This window comes from Schistocerca gregaria, chromosome 1, assembly GCF_023897955.1.
Source record: "Schistocerca gregaria isolate iqSchGreg1 chromosome 1, iqSchGreg1.2, whole genome shotgun sequence".
In the NCBI taxonomy this organism is placed as follows: Eukaryota; Metazoa; Arthropoda; class Insecta; order Orthoptera; family Acrididae; genus Schistocerca; species Schistocerca gregaria.
Window position 1 is genome coordinate 790,482,243 of NC_064920.1, and position 17,424 is coordinate 790,499,666.

A 17,424-nucleotide genomic window follows, 5' to 3' on the forward strand; every position below is an offset into this window, starting at 1 on the left:
GAAATGGCAATGAAACTTAATGTAAAGCATAAAGCTGTAAGTGTTGACCTTCAGAATTGAGCTGCACTTAATACGTAATTCAAGTGAGGGCATGACGACGTGAAAATTCATACAATAAAGGCACAGCCTCAACAGAACTGCTGAAAGAATGAGAACGAGAAGGAATTACCTTGGTGTGTGATAAAGAGCTTGCTAGAATGAACTGGCGAATGTGTGTTGCCTTTAAATATGCCATTGTTACCAAAGTATCTGAAGACAGGTTTCGTTCGACGTAAAGTAGTGCTTCTTATACCAAACTGTCCAAGGTTCTTTAAATTCCAGAGGCTTGGCCCTACTACCTTGCCATATAAAGGGGGTGAAAAGCAGATGAAAAACCTCTGATGAGTCAGAAATTATATGATTGCTACCATCACGGTGCCTTAAGCGCACAGGTAAGCATCCAGTCTGTAGCTTGAATTGCCGTAAGTCCACTGAAGAAAAGAAATCCCTTAAAATTATATAATTATATAATTATATAATTATATAATTATATAATTATATAATTATATATATTATATATATTATATATATTATATATATTATATACCTTTAAAACCTCATGCGTCCGCACTTATGAACCAGCTACAGTGCAAAATCTAGTGCTGGCACCATCGGCTGTAAGCAAAAGTGCATGGCAAGGTTACATCTGTAGAGTTCCGCACTTAACGCCAATTCGATTAAGGCGACTAAAGGTACCCCAACATTCGCTCACTGCTGGAAAATAAGCGAGAGAAAATAGCGTCACTCAAGTTGCAACTATACCGCTCACCACTGCAGTCTGGAGTTAACGAAGGTTTACGAAAGAACGACAGCTACGTAAGTATGAAACTCAAACAGATTCCGAAATCTGTCGTAGATGTGCCAGTAACAGAACCCTCCATTCCTCCTACTGATTCCTTGCCAGACGTAGCAAGAAAACCTCTTTGAAAGATGGCATTTATTTCATTGCAGTTTGGGTACATGACTTACGGAGGAGCTACACAACGAACAAAACTTGTTTGTATGTATACAAGAGACCCACTTCAAGCTCTCAGATTCCAACATGTTACGAGTTTTATAGGAAGGATGACCTTATTGGTCAAACGGTCAAGGATGCAATTGCTGTTTCTTAGTGACTCATGCCAGTTCTCGCTTGTCTCCCATAGCACCCCATCTACAAGCTCCGACCATCAACAGGTTCCGCGTGTAATCAGCGTGCTGTATCTGTTCCCCCTCACAGAAACGTTCTTGCAACCTATGTTCAAAAAATCCCCCTGACTCATCTTGTTGACGCCAAATTACTCCATTAGCTTTCGGGCTCGTCCGGCACCTGGGCTAGAGGTGCAGTTTCAGATAATTTACTTCTATCTGAACACGCTGACAAAATATATCAGCATCACTTTGGGGTCTTTGTCAGACCTATCCTTCTTAGCAGTGTCTTAACGATGGCAGCCAAAAAGCTTGCTTCGTAAGGTGAACTGGACTATGTAAAGCCAACCGACTGGCACAGATTTCAGAAGTGGGTGGTCCACATGCCAGAGGTCATTCACAAAACCGTTGTTTCATCCATTCCGAAAGCAGCTGCGGTGTGAATAATCTGAAGCAGTATCTGGAAAAAAACCTAGGAGGGCTTCAGATAGAGCTAAAGCCAGGGATTTTTCAAGTGCAGCAAAAATGGATTATGGCACGAGTTCCTGTGCTGTACAAACCGTTTCACATCTACAAAAGCAGAGGAATAATTTGCAGGAATTCAGAGACGTCTAATTGCGGCACCATTCCCCCTTTCAATTATCGAACAAACGCAAGGAAGGCTGACAGTGTTTAGTGTATCTGGGATTGTAAAACAGTTGAGATCCTTAGATACCAGGAAAGTATCTGCCCAAGACGGTATCCCTGTAAGAATATATGTTGACTACGTTACAAATATAGTACCTTTCTTATCCATCATGTATCAGATCATTGGAACAGCGGGTAGTTCCACGGGATTAAAAAGGGTAGAAAATCGGGTGACATCGATTTAATGTGGAATCATGGAACATTTTGTGTTTTCAGACATGACATTTCTAGACTCAGAAGCTCTCCTGAGAAACCAGCACAGTCTTAGGAAACAGCGGTCATACGAGACACAGCTGGCCCTCTTCCTGCATGATATAGAAAAGACACTAGATACCGGCTCCCAGGTTGATGCCATATTTCTCGACTTTCGAAAAGCGTTGGACTCAGTTCCGCACTGTCGCTTGCTCCAAGAAGTGCGCGCTTACAGTCTATCCGTAACATATGCGATTTGATAGAACATTTTCTAACAGACAGCAGTATGTCGTGGCGAATTGGGGTAACCAACAGAAACAAGCTTAACTTCAGGTGTGCCCAGGGCAGCGTAATAGGTCCGCTGCTTTTAACGATTTACATAAACGATCTGGTTAATGGTATTGACAGCAGCATTAGACTGTTTGCCGATGATGCTTTAGTCTACAGGATAGTAGTATCACACTGAAGTTGTTAACAAATCAATGAGGTTTTGTAGAAAAATGCGTAATATTAATACTTGCAACCTACAGCATACAACAAGGCGAAAATACCATTAATGGACAAGTTCAAAATATATGACCAGTCTGTGGAAGCGGTAGCATTCGTCAAGTATCTGGGGTGTGACTATTCGAAATGATATCAAATGGAATGATCAGATTACACAAGTAACGTGTAAGGGGAATTCCAGATTGCGGTTTATTGGTAAACTCCTGAAGCGATACAGTCCTTCAAAAAAGGAAATTGCTTACAATACGTTAGTTCGTCCAGTCAGAGTATTTTTCGTCTGTATGGGACGCTTACCAGTAGGGTCTGACTCAACAGATTGAGAAGGGCCAAAGAAGAGCAGCACGTTTCGTGACTGGTACATTTAGCCATCGCGAGAGCGTTGCAGATCTCATAGAAAGTTTGAAGTGGGAAACACTTGCAGATGACGCGCTAAACGGAAGGGGCTGCTCACTTAATTCCAAAATCCGATCTTCGCCGAGGATGTAGAGCATATATTATTACCACCAACTTTCAAATCGCGCAATAATGATCATTGAAAGATTGAAAGATAAGGGAAATTAGAGTCGTTCAGACAGTCTTTACCCTGGTGTGATCCGCGAGTGGAACGGAGGAGGGGAGGGGGGGGGGGGGATGTGACTGGCGCGAATTGTGCCCCTCCACTACACACAGGTTGGGGGCTAGCGGAGTATATATGTAGATGTAATATTGCTGTAGCTAATAATGGTATTTATTCCAGAGCGCGCAGCCCAGAAAAATCGCAGTAAATTCTTCCACGTAATCTCAGCCAGCCAACATTTCATTTTCTGACTACATTGTGAAGCCGCAAAGATGATGCTCTATTTTATTCCAACCAGAAATGTTTACAGATGTTTATTAAAATTGTACGGCTGGAAGTAAGTCTGCTCATCTGGGACACTATAGCATGCTACATCCCAGTTCGTGACCAGAAGAAAATCGCCTGAGGTTGTCAACGGGATTTCGACTTAGAGTTGCTACGCCTACACGCGGGAGGAAACCATGTAAGTACCATATTTAAAATGCATTACGCTTCCCAGATGGGAAGAGTAACGAACCGTTAACCGTCGTCTTGTCTGGGTTCTGGAGTCAAGTTGAGTAGGCGATCCAGTCCACCTACATGCTCTTATTTCACCGACCGAAAGAAACGTTATGAAAATGGGAAGAACCAGTAGTTAAACAGGAAGCAGCGATCACTAAAGGCCAGCATTCGACCCTGGGGTACGTTCTCCCAAAGAGAGAGAGAGAGAGAAGAATCTTACACTAGGTCACTGACTTATGAGTCACACCCAATTTCTTAGAGGACTCAGTACTTGCCATGTAACTGTCCATACACCATAGTTATTAAGTGCGTTTATTTCTTAACAATACTGTAACCACTATACAGGGTGTTACAAAAAGGTACGGCCAGACTTTCAGGAGACATTCCTCACACACAACTAAAGAAAAGATGTTATGTGGACATGTGTCCGGAAGCGTTTAATTTCCATGTTAGAGCTCATCTTAGTTTCGTCAGTATGTACGGTACTTCCTCGATTCACCGCCAGTTGGCCCAATGGAATGAAGGTAATGTTGACTTCGGTGCTTGTGTTGACATGCGAATCATTGCTCTACAGTACTACCATCAAGCACATCAGTACGTAGCATCAACAGGTTAGTGTTCATCACGAATGTGGTTTTGCAGACACTGCAATGTTTATAAATGCGGAGTTGGCAGATGCCCATTTGATGTATGGATTAGCACGGGGCAATAGCAGTGGCGCTCTATGTTTGTATCGAGACAAATTTCCAGAACGAAGGTGTCCCGACAGGAAGATGTTAGAAGCAATTGATCGACGTCTTAGGGAGCACGGAACATTCCAATCTATGACTCGCGACTGGGAAAGACCTAGAACGACGAGTACACCTGCAATGGACAAGGCAATTCTTCGTGCAGTTGACGATAACCCTAATGGCAGCGTCAGAAGTAGTTGCTGTACAAGGTAACGTTGACCCTGTCACTGTATGTAGAGTGCTACGGGAGAACCAGTTGTTTGCGTACCATGTAGAGCGTGTGCAGGCACTATCAGCAGCTGATTGGCCTCAACGGGTACACTTTTGCGAATGGTTCATCCAACATTGTGTCAATCATTTCAGTGCAAATGTTCTCTTTACGGATGAGGCTTCATTCCAACGTGATCAAATTGTAAATTTTCACAGTCAACGTGTGTGGCCTGACGAGAATCCGCACGCAATTGTGCAATCACGTCATCAACAGATTTTCTGTGAACGTTTGGGCAGGCATTGTTGGTGATATCTTGATTGGGCCCCATGTTCTTCCGCCTACGCTCAATGGAGCACGTTATCATGATTTCATACGGGATACTCTGCCTGTGCTGCTATAACATGTGCCTTTATAAGTACGACACAACATGGGGTTCATGCACGATGGAGCTCCTGCACATTTTAGTCTAAGTGTTCGTACGCTCCTCAACAACAGATTCGGTGACCGATGGATTGGTAGAGGCGGACCAATTCCATGGCCTCCACGCTCTCCTGACCTCAACCCTACTGACTCATTCATGGGGGCATTTGAAAGGTCGTGTCTACGCAACCCCGGTACCAAATGTAGAGACTCTTCGTGCTCGTATTGTGGACGGCTGTGACAATACGCCATTCTCCAGGGCTGCATCAGCGCATCAAGAATTCCATGCGACGGAGGGTGAAAGCATGTATCTTCCCCAACGGAGGACATTTTGAACATTTCCTGTAACAAAGTGTTTGAAGTCACGCTGGTACGTTCTGTTGCTCCGTGTTTCCATTCCATGATTAATGTGATTTGAAGAGAAGTAATAAAGTGAGCTCTAACATGGGAAGTAAGCGTTTCCTAACACTTGTCCACATAACATTTTCTTTCTTTGTGTGTGAGGAATATTTCCTGAAAGTTTGGCCGTACCTTTTTGTAACACCCTGCAGTTGCCTAGTATGCATCTCAAATACTCGTATTTACCTGGAAGATCTAGAATTGCCGGAGTTTAAAAATGTTTAGCAGAGCCTCTTAATTTGTTAAGGGGGCTATTTTTGAGTGGAACAGTTGCTGATTCATCTATTTCTTATCAGGCGATCAGATAATATGCACCCTGTACGTGACCCGTAACTAGACATTCAGGTTTCGGAGTACTCATTACATATATTGTGTGTGAGTGATCGTGGTAAGCAGGAGATAGCTTTTACAGTGTCCAGCATGTAAACCGATATTTTGATTTTTCGGCCCAAATACGGTGTTTCCCAACGCTCAATACGAGAGGAACCATCATTCGATGCAAACAATCAAGTAAACATGGGCTCTAAAATGCATACTTTCAGAACTGTGAATACTTTTTTCGGTAGAATTTGGGTTTCACGGTAGTGAAAAACAAGTATTCATAGTTCTAAGGTATGCATTTTAGTGCTTGTGTTTACTAGACTTCGTATGATCGTTCTTGTAGTATCCCTGTTCTGTTAATGCCTTTACCATTCAATGCACATAGTAGATCAAGGAGCAACGGTGAAAAGTAGAGATCTGTGGAATAAAATAGAATGCTGCTCTTTTGCAGTCCTCCGTTATTATTCCTGAGACATTAACACTTCCTCTGAGGGATAGAAAGTTAAGGAGAGTCGGAAAGGACTTTACAAATACAATAAGAATCTTGGTAGCGGCTGAGTTTAGTGTAGCCGTTGACCTATGAAAGCGCGAGGGGTGCCCCATTTTCACACGATGGGTCAATATTCTTTGGATGGAGTGGTAGTGTTCCCAGGAACTAAGGCTGTCTAACACATGCCAGACAGTCCCTCACTGGGATGAACTTTGTCCTCATCAACGGTACGATCTGCCAGAGCTTTAAAAAATTTATTTCCTAAAATGAACACGTTTTGAAACCAGTATTCATCTTCAGGTACACAAAACTTGAGCACTTAAAAATCGGAACAGAGGTTAAAATAGTTCCTCCTCGAACCGTAACTAGAAGGTGCTCTTCGGTGAGCCCATGGATTGACAATTCACACGCTGTTTAAAGCTGTGAAGACACGCGAGGTACTGCTACTGATTGCCTGATAAATTGCAAACGTAATCTGTTTGTAGTATTCTAGATATTCCTTCTTAGAAATTAAAATAGGTTACGGATAATCTCTTCAACATGTGACCATTTGGAACTACATCAGCCGTAGAAAAAACAAAAAAGAATTTCATATGCGCCTTTGTAAAGAGCATATATATATATATATTTATGATGATTCAGGATACCCTAAGGAAACAAATATAATCTCTTCCTCAAGAACGGAAGTACGATGTCTTATCTATGTCGCCATATCCCTTTCCCGAGCATATTTATTCTAGGTGGGTATCTCGTAAAACTGTGACTATTTCAGACATCGCATCTAAGTATACCACATGAATAGATTCTCCTGTCAGAGAAAGCAAGCTAGTGCCATTTTCAACTGGAGCTGGACCTTTTATTCTCAGATGGCTAATAGCTCTCATTAAGACACACAAAATCTGCACATCAACTGGCCCTCCGAAGTCGCCGACATACTGCGGAATATGACAAACGTTCGAGATGAAAGGTTTGCCTTAGTAATAGGTGATGGACGACGTGACGGTGCTACACTTCATCTCTTTGCCATTTATGGACGAGTTCCTCAGTGAAACAGACTGATGGGTAGTAGAAAGTGACTGGGCGTGGCACATTCATTATCTTAACGGGTCCATATTGATTACGTTAGACAGGTTTGACGTACGTCGTAAAATGCTGAAATGGGAAATGGAAGCCGTAGTGAATTAATTTAACAGGGAGGCAGTACACACAGACGCAGTGCTATTTAAGTATAAAATCACTGAATTTAACATCTGAAACATTTTTGGGGAGATACGTCATATTTCGTTAGTCAGTGAATATAAAAGACTGAAGAAAGGAACTTCAACCTGCCGTGGCGTGAAGGCTGTTATGTTTTAAAACATAACGTGAACTCCGTGTGCTAGAACGCTATTAATTCTGACGACCCTTGTGTGTGATCGTCATTAGTCTCGCTGAGCTGCGTGGTAGCGTGCTGAGATCTTAAGACTAGAGCTTTCATATTTACACAGATTTGGCGCAATAGAGACAGAATTTGGCCTGACGATACATCTGTTTCTATTTGAAGGAAAAATTGTTATTGTTCCAGTTTTCATTCATAGGAATGGTTTGATAGAGCACTTCTTGCTATTGTATTCCGTGGGAGTATCTTCATATCTTCATAACTACTACAACCTACAAGCGTTTCAACTTTCTTATCGTATTCATGCCTTTTTCTGCAATTTTTACCCCCACGCTTCCTTTCATTGCCAAATGCGTCAGGAAAGTTAAGGCCTCAGGAGGCTCTTTGGCACGTAACACCATTCGTAGCCCAAAGTCTTTGACAAGAAAACCGCAAGAACCTTAAAAACCATCGAGTTGCAATAATTCGCATTAGGACCTAAGGCATTCATTACCTATCAGCAGCGACATTCCTTTCTGCCCTTAAGACGCTGCAATATATAATTAGCGTTCCACGCGGTAATATTTGAAAATGTTTCGTAACATTTTTCGTAATGCCATGACAGTTACCGATGTATTCTGGTTTGCTGTCTATAAAACAGCGAAAATAGTTTACAGTGAAAAATCATTAAGCCACGTCCAGGACGGTTTACGTATTGCAGATGTGACAAAACATATTACAGTATGAAACTGTGCAATTCAAAGTGTTGTATAATGATGGATTTTGGCAAAGAAACTGGCTTGCACGATTCCGTACCGAAATAGCACAGCCATCTTTTTTCGGAAAATTTGGGTTAACCAAGAATAATTTAAGTATTTGAAGAATACTTGCGAGCTGTGGAATCCTCACCAGACAGGACTCACGGAGTACATCGAGAAAGTTCAAAGAAAGGCAGCACGTTTTGTATTATCGCGAAATATGGGAGAGAGTGTCACAGAAATGCAGGATTTGGGCTGGACATCATTAAAAGAAAGTCTTTTTTCGTTGCGACGGAATCTTCTCAGGAAATTCCAATCACCAACTTTCTCCTCCAAATGCGAAAATATTTTGTTGATACCGACCTACATAGGGAGGAACCATCACCACTATGAAATAAGAGCTCGTACGGAAAGATAAGTGTGCCTTCTTTCCGCACGCTATAAGAGATTGGAACAATACAGTATGGTGAAGACGGTTCGATGAGCCCTCTGCCAGGCACTTACATGTGACTTTCAGAGTATCCATGTAGATTTAGATACGAGTGTAATCGGATGCAACTAGAGGACACTAACCCAGATAAATGTAAGGGATCATTTTTCAGGTAACTAAAATTTTGTCTTTAGGACCACCTTAGAAATGACTTATTTAGAAATAGCAGCGCTAATTTTAAGCGTTATATGGAGCTGGATTATTTATTGCTGCCAGTTTTAAGTTATGCGCACGTAAACGTCTAATACATCTTTTTCCTCCTTTTTCTGAGAGACCGAGGAGCCATTCACTAAAGGCACTGCAGTTCTCACGCACGAAGGGCGACTACATGTCCGGGTGTAGTCGCTGGCAGTTGGCGTTAACTCCAACGCCATGGGCGTGCACAGCAGCGCGGCGCGGCACGGCTCTAGTATAAGCTCAATCGCCGCTGACGTCACACAGTGGTCGGGCAACAAGTGTCGTCCAGCACAACGAGAGGCAAAAAAATAAAAAGCTGTGCGAACTGGGTCGTCGGCGCCGGCGCCCGCAAAGGCTCCGCTCTAGTCCCACGGCCTGCCTCAGGCGCCTTCAGCACAAACACCAGCTCGCGACCAGCTGCCACTGGCGGACTCTCATTTCTTTCTCCGACTTCGTGCTCTGAGCTCACCGAGACCTACACCAGGGGGCTAGTTATACATTGTTGTGTATACTCCGCAAGTCACTTTATACTGACAGGCGAAGCATACGTCGTACTAATAAGCAGACGCTTTTAGTCATTTAATTTCAATACGGAGCGAAGGAATTTGCACTGTTTAGATGAGCATTTATCTGTTACTTTTTTAATCCTTCAACGATATCGATGAGATCAGTGGATGTATGGCGTGTCTAGCACTTGCTGTTTACGCATGAAATTTTCATAGCTCTGCTTCCTTCAAGACAATGCCGGTACCGACAAAGTTCGTTAAACATCTCAATTTCTCAAGGGCTAGCGCGACCTATCACGATCCTATAACCGCGGCTCTGGTTTCGTTCGATGTCTGCTTTGTCACTGTTCGATAAGGCCCCCAGACAATGGAGCATTACTCACGAACACCTGATGCTGGCGTCTTGTCTATGGTTTCCTCCTCTTCCATAATCCTCCAAAAAACCGTTGTTCCATTCTCGTATCTACTACTGATTAGGCCTACATCTGTTCATTTTATTTCATATCTACTCTTAATACTACCCTATATACTTAAGCGATGAGATGAACTCCATAAGTGCACAACTGAAATATTAAGCTGATTTTATTGGCGCTTTTAACAATATTGTTTTAATTTATCAACATTTAGAGAGATGAAATGCCTAACACGGTTAAAATGGTTTGTCCTTCTGCATGTCATGAGAATCAACTACCGTCAATACTTTCTTGCATACAATATGGTACTGTCACTGTTGGTCAGTACTGTTGACTGTAAGCCAACTCTACAGATGGCGTAACCACTTAAACATGTTTCCAGCTAAACGATTCTTAAGTTGTGCGTGTAGTCGAAAGGTACCGAATCTTTATGGGCAAATTTCTAAATCCAATTCTCCTATAAGCAAAGCAACTTTGGGGGAAGAACACTTCTGGTTTAGGACTAGTTTCCATGTAGTTCAGAATACTAGCGTGCTATTGTTCAGTTACTACTAGTAATTTTAGGGAAATCAATAATATTTTCAAGATAACTCTGATCGTAACATTTACAGCAGATTAACCGACTTTGCTGACAGTCCTAAATAAGGAAAGTACGCTCAGATACTGAGATTCCGGTTTTGCTACTGGCGTGCAAAAGTTAAATCATACTTTCACACTTTAATACGCTCGTCCAAAACGATTGTCTGCTGTTTTTGGAGGTTTTCATCTTTGGTTGTGGATCAGACCTATTTCACATGAATCGCATTCAGTTAAAGTCCGAACACATTTGAGTTTACGTGCCTATTTGTTAACAGCTGAAAACTATAGCTGTCTTATGAAGCTTCCCCAACAGTGGATGAATTTCCTACTTTACACAGCCGTGTAAATGTAAGACTATAAATGTGAACAATATTATTCGCAAAAACAAAAATTTTGTTGATATGAAAACCATATCCTTCGTCTGAGATTGTTTCAGGGGTTTTACGACCACAAGATAAAACAAACAAATAGATGCTCATTTACAATTTCATGAAAGGAATTGATTAGGAATCGGCACTCAGCCACAACGTTAACTTTTTATTACATTAGAATAATACCTTTTCCCGTTTTCAATTCCAGAAGTTATTCCTTCACATAGTGTCCTTGAAAATAGATGCTCAGCATGACCCAATTTTAATGTCAGTTGGGGACAGTGGAACTATTTTTCGTTTGCTTATCGTTCCATGCAGTGGGTATTAGAAGTAGTTTGAAGAAAATACTGCGAACCAATCGCTCCAACTTTGGCAAGTACGTGTATTGCATTATTTTATGTACGCCACAGTGGACACAACCAGCGAACAGTTAATGCAACTAACCGCTCCAAAACTACAGCTATGTGTTGTACTAACGTACAACGCGAAGGTATCCATACACAGGACAACCAGGTGATTGAAAGATACACCGAGACTGCGCAATAGGCAAAAATACATATAGCAGAACTGCACTGCTGGCCATTCGAACTTCAAAGAGTCACGTATAAACGTTACCTTGGCATGAAAGCTGTTACAAGGGCCGTTCAATGATGAACCATTTTTTTCGGCCAGTTTCGGTTGAGAAAATGCGGAATTTGCTCTGGAACATCAAGTATTACGATTTCAGGCCCTATTGTTTCATGAAGTTCCGGTAGGTGGCGACGCTATACGTAGCCTTCAAAAGGGATGTACGTTCCAAGCAGAGAGCTGTCTAGTTTATTTTGGCGCAAAAATCAGATCGCAGATATTCGTAGGCGCTTGCAGAATGCCTACGGAGACTTGGCACTGAACAAAACCACTTAGTCGATAGGCGAAGCAACAAGGTCGCGCAAACCTGTCCGATCTCCTGTGTGCCACCCGGCTGCACACAGCTGCGATTCCTGCCGTGTTGGAACGTGAAGACACCCATTCGCATTGATCGACGTATCACACACACCTCGCTGCTCAATTTGACGACTCGTGATAGTACTGACTCTTCCACCAGCTGGAGTACTCCAATGTGTGTCCGGTGAGTACCTTGCCGCCTAATGAGACCATGAAGAGCAACGAATGGCCATCTGTGCAGAGTTTCTTCCGGGTTACGAGGCTTATCGGGGCAATTTTTTGTATAACATCGTCACAGGTGATGTGGGTTCATCACTTCGAACCGGAAACGAAACGGCAATCCATGGCGTGGCGCCACACCACCTCTCCTCCGAAGAGAAAGCTGAAAGCAGCAAGCAGCAGTTTCAGCCGGTAAAGTCACGGCGACCGTCTTCTGGGACTCTGAACGGGTTGTTGTGTTTGAAGTAGTCTTTCATGGATCAACGATGAACTCCGAAGTGTATTGTGATACGCTTCGGAAATTGCAGAAACGGTTTCTCCATATAAATGAAAACGAACTTCATGACAACGCAACGCGTCACAAGCCTGGACACCCCAGAAGAGTCCATAAAACTATTGGACTGTTGTTCGCCATCCATCCTACAGCTCTCGCATCTTCCAACTTCCATCCGTTTGGCCAAAGGAAGAATGCACTCCACTGGAGGCAATATGTGCATGATGGGGAGGTTATTGCTGCAGTAAGACGATGGCTCAGACGTCTAACAGTCTGAAATGCGCATACAGGCCCTCCCAGTGAGGTTACTTAAGGCCGTCACATTGAATCGAGATTATCTTTAATAAAACGAACCAGCTCGGAGAAAATAAAACCTGTTGCATTAATTGCCAAACGCCCCCTCATACATGCTTGCATATGTACATGATTAGCTTTTCAGTGCAACACGAATTAGGTACGAGTAATGCCATATGCATTCTGTATGTAAGTAAATATTACACAGTAAGCTTCTGATTCAGAAATCGTGTTATGAATCGTGTGAGAAGCAACTTCGACCAACATGTTCCAGGATTCGTCAGTGACTGATCCTATCAAGACCGGTTAACTAGTGGGCGACGTTCCTGCTCCCATTGGTCGGGATCCCACGACTGACTTGCGAATATGGAGGAATAGATTAAGGGGGGGGGGGGGGGGGGTAGCATGGAGATTCTGAACGGCCCCCAACGCCTAGTGCCCGAGAGGACTGTCTGCTAGACAGAGCAGTGTAACACAGCCACGTGACATACCTTGGGTCATGAAATGAGCTTGTTTGCAGCAAGATATACACAAGGACAGTGCGACGTCGTCTGGAGCATCAGAGACTCAACATCGAAATTCGTTGCGGCTTACCTCAACGTGACAGCAGAGATATGCGTTGATGACAGACATAAGAGGGTCGCTACGTTCTCTTTTCAGGCGAGCTCCCGTTCTGTGTAGAGCATCACGATGGATGCATCCCTGTGGAGACTTCGAGGAGAATGTACTTTGCCAGACTGCATTCGTCAGCATCAATATATCCAGTACCTGGCGTGATGAAATGGCGTGTCATTAGGTATACAGATCAGTGGTTGGCACAGCAGGCGCAACATTTCTGACGTATTTCTATCTTCAAGACCTCCGTGTAATTTCACAACAAGATACCACAAGAGCGCATATTGCCCACAGCAAAGATGTTCGACTGTTACAGTGGACAGAACGTTCTCCAGATATCTCGCCTATAGAAGACCTCTGGCCATATGTTGCCGAGAGTCTGGCACGCCACCACTCACCAGCCAGTACGAGTGAACTATGCGAGACAGCTGAAGCAGCATTAAATAACATACCTGCATCTCTCATACAGGCTCAGATCGATTCCGTGCTTAGACGGGTTAGAGTCAACTGTTGCTGCCTGAGGTAGCAGCTCTATGTTCTAAATGTCGTGGCCTGTATTTCCTTAGATCACCTACAAATTTTAATCATTTACTCTTTCTATTCAATTACATACGCATAATGAGATATTTCGATATTTACTGTCTTTCCTGGTTCTCTGCTTTTAATGTACAGCAGTCCGCTACGTTTAAACTATTTCCATATACATCTATATCTTCATTATAGTCTGCAGGCCACCTTAAAGTGTGCTAACACTATGTAGGTACGTCTCTAATTATACATAGTTCTGTTACAGTTAATTTTAATTTAAATACTCCGCCGTGCGGTACATAAGTCAACACAAAAGAGACCATATTTAACAATGCAACCACTGTTCAGTATTTAAACTGATTCAAAATGCACTTCCCAGGAGAACCCATTGTCTTTTCTTTGTGTCATTCACAACCTACATCGCCAAGGCGAAAAGCATTCTTTCGTTTCACCCTACTTTGGGGTACGTGAAAATTCAATTTTTGATGTTCTTTGCCATTCTATTGACCTAGTAACGTTCTATTCTTTCTGATATTCCTTTCCTTCCTTCTTCAGAGATTTGGATTGTTCGTTGAGTTTTCATTTTGACTTGGAACCTCTTTATTTTTAAGTCTATGAGCATATTTTCTGTGATTTGGGGCTCTTAAGTCCTTTTGTAAACTGGATTATTCTGAGGCATGTTCATAAAATCAATTCTTTTCCTCAATGGTTCAGAGTTTTTTTTTATAGTTTGGTAAAGGATTGCATTTTTTATGTGAATTAGTGTATTTTGGAATCTGCGACAAAGGATTTTTCTTAGGATCTTCCTTTCTTTGACCTCCAGCCTTTTAATCTGGCTGAGATTGGCGATGGAGAATGTTTCGGCTGCATGCAGGGCTTCTCGTGTGATTACTCTATTGCAACTTATTTTTTGTACTCCATGACAGTAACTTCTTGCTATGTATGTATTTGTTGAGTTAGAATGCCACTTCCAGTTCATTTCTTCTAGTCTATTACCTTTTTCTCCAGAGTATTCCAGCTGATCCAGTCTCCAAGATATTTGAATTCTCTGGCGATCAATTTTTTTCCTCTCGCAATTTTTGAAACGAATTTTGAGACCTATTTTTTCAGCTTATTTTTGTAGTTCGAGGGTCTATTCTTTGGCTTCTCCACAGGTGTGAGTTCGGAGGCCCATATCAACTGAAAAGGCCAGACAATTGGCTTTGATGACTGTTTCTAGTCTGATCCCACAACGGACCTTTGTGTTCCACTGTCAGGTGGAGTTAAATAGTTTGAGGGATTATGTTCTTGCCGTACACCAGTTTTTATCTCAAAAGGGTCAGAGCTCTCCCATGAGACATTGGAGCATGTATCCGTAAGGTCTTCTCTGATTTAGTTGGTGGTTATGTTGTCTATATTTAATTCGTTTAGTATAGAGATAGATATACCTAGTCTATTTAATCATATGCTTTCAAATCAGTGAAAGCGATAACATACGATTTTGCTCTTGATTTTTGTTGTGACATAAGCTTTTTGAGGTTTAGGATATGTTCTGGACATGATCTTCCTTTCCTATAACCGACTTGGTCTTCTCCAAGTTGGTGGTCTAACTGAGGTTTACTAGAAGTTTAGAGAATAATCTTATGTTATTTCTCACAGTGAGATCTCTCTGTAGTGGTTGGGGATCTGTTTTGGACCATTTATTATGGAGTCTGTGGATGAGAGCCGTTTTCCGTTCAACTGGAAATCTTCAATTTGTCCAGGTTTGTTCCAAGAGGTTTTGGAGAGAGTCATTGGTATTTATGTTGACATTTTTCTAAAGTTCTGCTGTGAGTAGGTTATCTCCCAAGGTTTTATAGGTTTTGAGATTTGAAATGACCGACTAGTTCCGCAGCGTACGATGGGTCAGAGTTAATGTGGGCTATTGTTCAGTTCTTAAAGTCAATTTTTCCATAGTTGAGAAAGTTCCTGAAATATTCTGCTGATTTTTGCAATTATCCCTGTTTTGCTAGTATTTCTGTTTTTATCTTGGAGCTGTAGTCTGTGGTCCGTATTTGGTTCCTTTGTGTTTTTGATGTTTTCACTGATCTGCAAGATGAATTGGCCTTGTCGGGCTTTTTATTCTTTCATTAATTTTCTTATGGTTAAGAAGTTGTCATGTTCATTTGAGTGCCCAGACTGGGAAGCAGAGGAAATATAAAAAAAGTTGGGAACTAACCTGCACTTAACCGAACTAACTAAAATGACAGATTGATAGAATTATATTAAGTACACAACATGGACCTTAATTCGAAACCCTTTAAGAAGCTATCTCTAACATGGAAAACATGGGTCTCACTAAAGCCGGCTCTAAATGAAATCCAACTTTATCACTTGGCAATCGAACTTAAGTTCCACAAAGAAATACAAAATATCAACGTTCTCAGAGGAGACAACCTAGATTCTGATCACTAGCTTTCTAAAATAAAAATCCCAAAAAGGGAAAACGGGACCAACAACCCCAAAAGAAGAAACCAGGAATGTTTTTTGGCTTTGGTTATCGGAGATAATTGTTCGTATTTCCTTATTAGGCTCTCTTGTTTAAACTAGTTTTGGTTTTGCATGGCATCAGTTGCAATGTGAAACCCTGGATTAGGAAAGATAACCTCGAAGGAGTTTCCCATCACAACTGAGGCCATGCAAAACCAAAACTAGGGTAAATAAGAGAAAGCCCAATAAGTAAATCCGAACAATTAGCTCAGATATCAAAAGCTAAAAACATGCCTGGTAGACAAAGAATGTGAGACTAAACTAAGGAAAGTACGGCAGCAGTTGCAGTTACAGAAAAATGAAATTTGCAGAAACAGCGTCTCCTACGTGAACTCTCTCAGCGCCGCCTGGTTCCACAAGAGGAATGACTAGTTACTTGCCAACAGTTCGTAATAGCCCAGATAACCCCTCTTCGTGCCCAGTAGAAGTGCGTGGTGAAGCACTTGAGAAACGTCTCTCCCGTACGACCCCTGCCACTTAACACTGCTGGCAGAAACGGGGCGTGCCGCCGCCACCTGCAGTACGCAGCGTCTAACGTCTGGCTACCGCTCTGCTGAATGCTAATGGCAGGCCACGAAGGCGGCAGGCACCTGGCCGCCGTTGTCGCCGCCGCCGCCACCGCCACCGCCACCACCACCACGGGAAGCCATACGGCTTGTCTTATGACGGCTGTCTTCGCACAAATCGCGTTCCTTGCGACTGACTGGCAGAACGCATCGGCGACGACCACAAGGAATCGCTAAGCAGTTGCGAAAATACTTTGTATTAATTTTGAAGTTTTGCAGAGCATCCAGGAGCAAGTTGATATGTTGAGTGTCAATGAGTCCCACTCAGGATGCACCAGAACACACACACACACACACACACACACACACACACACACACACACACACACACACACACACACACAGTCAATAGCTCAAAAACGCTACTATCTTTTCTGTAGCTGGACTCCACAAATCACTTTATGGTGTGCGGTATAATGTACTTTGTGTACCAATGTCACTTCATTTTCCCTTTCCAATCGCGAATGGTGCTTGGAAAAATGACTGCCAGTAATCTCTCTAATTTTCCCTTTGTCTTTGCGTGAAATATACTTGCAAGGAAGAAATATTAGTTGACACTTTTAGGTACATACGCTCTCTGAACTTTAATTAAGGCACTTAGTAATGCTCTATGCTCTATGCTCCTCTGCCACTGGAGTTATGTGACGCTTTCTCGCTCATTGA

General features: G+C 42.5%; 1 protein-coding gene across 1 annotated transcript in view; it reads right to left on the bottom strand.

Moving 5' to 3' along the window:
• LOC126269667 (pyrimidodiazepine synthase-like) overlaps positions 1-17,424 on the bottom strand; it is a 93,647-nt gene that overhangs the window by 66,812 nt on the left and 9,411 nt on the right. The gene's annotated exons all lie outside the window — the stretch shown is intronic.